The sequence below is a fragment of the Canis aureus genome, chromosome 19, assembly GCF_053574225.1.
Source record: "Canis aureus isolate CA01 chromosome 19, VMU_Caureus_v.1.0, whole genome shotgun sequence".
Lineage (NCBI taxonomy): Eukaryota > Metazoa > Chordata > Mammalia > Carnivora > Canidae > Canis > Canis aureus.
The window spans coordinates 46,151,715-46,157,714 of NC_135629.1; the positions used below are offsets into that span (position 1 = coordinate 46,151,715).

Genomic DNA, 6,000 nt, shown 5'->3' on the forward strand with positions numbered 1-6,000 from the left:
TTTTAAAAAGATTGGCTTGTCACGCCTTCTTGGGGCAGGAAGCCTCTTACTTCATATTGACATAACTTTGAGGTATAGGTCAAGTGAATCGTTCCAGAACAAGCTCAATCTTCTGCAAGGTGACTTTTGCCATCAATCAGACACCCTTGCTATGAGGTGCGGCTCTTAGACCTGAGGATTCTTTTTTTTCTTTTTTTTTAGACCTGAAGATTCTTGACTTCTATCATTGTGACATTCTATAGCTTTTGGATATTCACATTTTCAATTAAGTATTGAGTGTCTACTTTGAGCCTGTGCTGGAAATACAGTGACAAATTAGACAGATATGGCCCCTGGTCTCCTGGAGCTCACAGTCAGGAAGTCACACACAAAAAACTCACACATACATGCCACCCAGGCATCCAAATAAATAAAATCTTTTTAAAAATTATGATCAGGGGCAGCCTGGGTGGCTCAGTGATTTAGTGCCGCCTTTGGTCCAGGGGACCCAGGATCGAGTCCCATGTCAGGCTCCCTGCATGGAGCCTGCTTCTCCCTCTGCCTGTGTCTTTGCCTCTCTGTTTCTCTCATGAATAAATAAAGTCTTAAAAAATAAAAATAAAAATTATGATCCTAACTATAGTCAGAAGATAGTCCCCATGTTGAGAGTGGGTTATGGAAGCCAGGAGGCTGGGTGATCAAAGAGGCCTTCTCAGAGGAGGTATCATTTAAGCAGTGTTGGGTGAAGAAATGGAGCAAATGGACAGAGGGAATAGCATATGCAAAGGCTGGGTGATGAGTGTGAAGTGAGAAACAAGAAAGCAGACCCTGACTTTGGCAGCTGGGAATTGGCCCAATGTCCACAGCTAAACCACTGTGTTCTCCTGTTGAACATACTTTCACAGAATATCATTATCAGAAATGGCCAGTCTGGCCAGCATGAAACAAGACAAAAACAATACCCCTCTTGTTTATCTGACCACAGACAAAAACAAGGGCATTATCCAAATCACAAAAAGGCCCTCTCCATCTGTCCCCTGGCTAATGTGAGTGACAGCTCCTTCTCACTAATCACAGTATTGGCCTCACTTGGTTCCCCTGACTCCTAGGTAAAAAGGATTAAAATAAGTAGAGAATTGTCCTCACTTGCTATTTGCTACCAATCCAGAGCAAAGTCCACTTCCTTAAGCACCCCCAAGTCACCTAACATAAACTTCAGTTTTATAACAAACCCTTCTTCACACCGTCTTTCTGGGATGCTCTGTGGAGCCCCATTGCAACAAGACAATACACCCAACTTTGTCTGACTACAGGTGTGTTTCTGGTGGGTTTTGGCTGAAGGGAGTCAATAGGAATGGAGGTCCACCAAGTAGACCCTCCCTGCCCCCATCTGGGACCTTCCAAGAGCTCGCAGGAAGCATCTTTCCTTGCCTTTACACCATCTGGTAGCCCCAGGCGTCTCTCAGCTTATTGGCCACATCACTGCAATCTCTGCCTCCTTCTTCACATGGCCTTCTCTTGCATCTCTCTCTCTCTTTTTTTTTTTTTATATTTTTAAAAGAGTTTATTTATTTATTTGAGAAAGAGAGAGAGAGAGAGAGAGAGGCAGAGACACAGGCAGAGGGAGAAGCAGGCTCCATGCAGGGAGATGTGGGACTCGATCCCAAGTCTCCAGGGTCACGCCCTGAGCTGAAGGCGGCGCTAAACTGCTGAGCCACCTGGGCTGCCCTTCTCTCTCTCTTTTTTAAGATTTTATTTATTTATTCATGAGAGACACACACAGAGAGGCAGAGACATAGGAAGAGGGAGGAGAAGCAGGCTCCATGCAGGAAGCCTGATGTGGGACTGGATCCCGGGACTCCAGGATCATGCCCTGAGCCAAAGGCAGACGCTCAACTGCTGAGCTACCCAGGTGTCCCTTCTCTTGAATCTCTTATAAAGACACTTGGCATTGGATTTAGGGTCCACTCTAAATCCAGGATGTGGCTTCCCATAGCTCCGTGCACTCGCCCCTCCCGTCCTCTTTCCGCCATCTCTTGGAGCACCACAATGGTGTGCATGAATGTCCTGGCAGATCCTCTCAAGAGCATTAACAATGCTGAAAAGAGAGGTAAGAGCCAGGTTCTTATTAGGCCATGCTCCAAAGTCATCATCTGATTTCTCACTGTGATGATGAAGCGTGGTTACATCGGCGAATTTGAAATCATTGATGACCACAGAGCTGGGAAAATTGTTGTGAACCTCACAGGCAGGTTAAACAAGTGTGGAGTGATCAGCCCCAGATTTGACATACAACTGAAAGATCTAGAAAAATGGCAGAATAACCTGCTCCCATCCTGCCAGTTAGGTTTCATTGTCCTGATGACCTCAGCTGGCATCAAGGACCACGAAGAAGCAAGACGAAAACACACAGGAGGGAAAATCCCGGGATTCTTTTTCTAGGGATGTAATTCATACGTGCAAATAAAATGCCTCAATGGAAAAAAAATCCAGGATGCTGTCATCTTCAGATCCGTACCTTAATTACACCTACAGAGGCCTTTTTCCAAATAAGGTCACAGTTGCAGGTTCTGGAGGTCAGGACCTGAACATATTTGGGAACCATCATCACCTCAATACAAGTGCCTTGAGGGTTGTGAGTCCATGAGAATAAAGATCTGCTGGAAGAGGAGAGGCCTAGATCCAGTAAATCACCCTGGACTCAGCTCGGCTGGCTGAGGTGTTTGGAAGTTCTCTTCAGAGCAGCATCCTTTGGACGAACTGTTCACCGTTCTGAAATATTAAAGGGAAAAGAGAATACCCCAAAAGGTCATCTCCTCCAATCAATCCTATCTTTGTGTTTCTGAGAACTGCTTTTTTAAGCTCCAACTGCCTGGAGCTGGGGGCGCGTCCACCCTCTGATAGGTATCTGCTGGCCTTTAGCAAAGTCCTGGAGATCCAAGGTTGCACAGGCGCTGTCCTTTCATCAAAAGCTGTCCCTTTGGGACGGACGTCTGAGCAGCTCAGTGGTTGAGCACCTACCTTTGTTGGCTCAGGGTATGATCTGGGGTTCGGGGATCAAGTCCCACGTTGGGTTCCCCGCAGGGAGCCTGCTTCTCCCTCTGCCTATGTCTCTGCCTCTCTCTGTCTCTCATGAATAAATAAATAAAATATATAAAAAAAAAAAAAGCTAGTCCTCTTTTGGACCAGGCACCGTGTCTTTCATATTTCCATCAGGTTAACTCAGACATGGCCCTCTCTGCTGGTACTGTCCCCATCAGGGACAATTTGGAATGCAGTATAGAATTGCCATGGCCGCTGTGGAGACTTTCATTGGACAGGGATCTAGAAACAGGAAGGAAAAAACTGTCACAAAGAGATCATTTGTTAAAAAAAAAAAAAAAAAAAAAAAAGAGATCATTTGTTGCATCTGTCTAAATAGACCATTTGGCCAAACATAAGAGACGCCCCTTTGTTTGTTTCAGACCTCGGGGCATCTGTAATAAGTGCTGGCTCTGCATTCTAGGGCTCCATAAGGTTGTCAAGGACCCAAATTAATCTTTTAAACTGAGTATAATGACCCTATTTTGTGCTTGCATGCATGTGCCAAATGGATTTTCCTCCACCGAAACTTCTCCCCTAAGGATCCTAAGGATCCGTTGACAGTGGAAATGTCATGTCTGAAGATGATTCCCCTCATTCTTTTTTTCTGTCTTTCTCCGTTTTCTCCTCACCTGGGAAACTTAAAAGCTGATTTAATGGAAATATCATTGTCTTTCTGTGGGTATTCTCAGTGCCTACTCCAGCAAATGGGACAAAATGGCCAGAAGACACAAAAACCTGTACATATGTGTTTATAACAGCGCTGCAGACACTCATCAAAAGATGGAAAACAGGGCACCTGGGTGGCTCTGTCAGTTGAGCATCTGCCTTCAGCTCAGGTCATTATCCCAGGGTCCTGGGATTGAGTCCCACATCGGGCTCCCTGCTCAGCTAGGAGTCTGCTTCTCCCTCCTCTCTGCTCATGCACCCTCTGTCTCTAATAAATAAATAAAATCTTAGGGAGAAAAATGGAAACAACCCAGATGCCCATCAACAGATGAACGGATGACCAAAATGTGATTCATCCATACAGTGGAATATTTTTCAGCCATAAAAAGGAATGAAGCTCTGACACGTGCGTGGTGTAGAAGAACATGGAGCACCTTGTGCTGAGTGAGAGAAGCCCAACACAAAAGGCCACACATTGTAGGATCCCATGTATATGAAATGTGTAGGACAGGCAAATCCATGGAATGCAGATTGGTGGTTGTCAGGGGCTGGGGGAGGGGGAGGAAGAGGTGTCTGCTCATGGGGATGGGGTCTCCTTTTGGGGTGATGGAGATGTTCCAGAACTAGACAGAGATGATTATACAACACGGTGAATGTATTAAATGTTGCTGAATTTCACCTTGACTTTGGTATTGTGAGACCGTGAGCACAAACTCCTGTTGAGCTATGCTGCACCTGGACTCTGGACCCACAGAAAGTCTGAGATAAGAAGTTGCAGCTACTAAGTATGTGGTCATTTGATGTGGCAGCAAATGGAAAAAGAATTCCATTTCTAAGTAAGAAAGAGATACAAGGAGCTCCTGGGTGGCTCAGTCAGTTAAGTGTCTGCCTTTGGCTCAGGTCGTGATCTCAGGATCCTGGGATCAAGGCCCCAGTCAGGTTCCCTGCTCCGTGGGGAGTCTGCTTCTCCCTCTCTCTCTCCAGATCCCCCCCACCCCAACTGTGAGTGCTCTCTCCCTCTCTGTCAAATAAATAAATAAAATATAAAAGAGAGAGAGAGAGAGAGAAAATACTGGCCATTAAACATAATTGTGATGTGCCTTTTTAAAACATTTTAAAAGATTTTATTTATTAATGAAAAACACTGAGAGAGAGAGACAGAGACACAGGCAGAGGGAGAAGCAGGCTCCATGCAGGAGCCCGACGTGGTGCTCGATCCCGGGTCTCCAGGATCATGTCCTGGGCTGAAGGCGGCACTAAACCGCTGAGCCACCCAGGGATTCCCTGTGCCTTTATTTTTTTGCCATGTTTTTACTTAACATGCAAACACGATATATAAATATATAATGTACATGTGTCTGTATTCTGTGTGCATAAATACACATAATTTATTTTGTCAACATTTCCCAGTTTTGAAAATGTACTAAAGTTACCTAAGATGTTAGTTTTCCGGGTAGCTGCGTGATTGGTATAGGGGACCTCTCTGTACTATTTTTGCAACTTCTTGTGGGTCTTTAACCTTTCAAAATAAAAAATGGGGAAGAAAAGAACTTTAAAAAAAAATATTTTATTTATTGGGACACCTGAGTAGCTCAGCGGTTGAGCATCTGCCTTTGGCTCAGGGTGTGATCCTGGGATCTGGGATTGAGTCCCACATGGGGTTCCTTGCAGGGAGCCTGCTTCTCCCTCTGCCTATGTCTCTGCCTCTCTCTGTGTCTCTCATGAACAAATAAATAACATCTTAAAAAAATAAAAGAAATTATTTATTTATTTGGGAGAGAGTGAGCGAGAGAGGAGAGAGCACAAGCCAAGGGAGGGGCAGAGGGAGAGGAAGAAGCAGACACGTCCCTGAACAGGGAGCCCAACATGGGGCTCCATCCTGCACCCTGGGATCATGACCTGAGCTGAAGGCATCTGCTTAACTGACTGAGCCACCCAGATACCCAAAAAGACCTTTCCATAACCATGTCTGAGCACAGAGAAAAGCAAGAACACCATACAAACCACAAAAATGGCCAAAAATCCCCCTTCCTGGCTACCAGGAGCAACTGTCACTTGTCACAGCTATAGCTGTATCCTCACCCTGTTCCTCCTATCTCCTAGATAAAAATCAAGATGCCCAAATAGTCATTCCTCCCACCTCCTGTTTGTGGTCAATCCAGAGTAAAACTATTCTTCTTTGAACCCAGTAAAAACAAGCCCCTTCTTGTCTGCATGTGGTGTATGTCTCCCTTGTTGCAGCAAGCCCATAACCGACATACCCAGCATTGT

The 6,000-nt window shown here is 45.3% G+C and overlaps 1 pseudogene; it reads left to right on the plus strand.

The window, feature by feature from the left end:
- Positions 1 to 1,980: 1,980 nt before the first annotated feature.
- On the plus strand, positions 1,981 to 3,308 carry LOC144289300 (small ribosomal subunit protein uS8 pseudogene; annotated as a pseudogene).
- Positions 3,309 to 6,000: the final 2,692 nt, after the last annotated feature.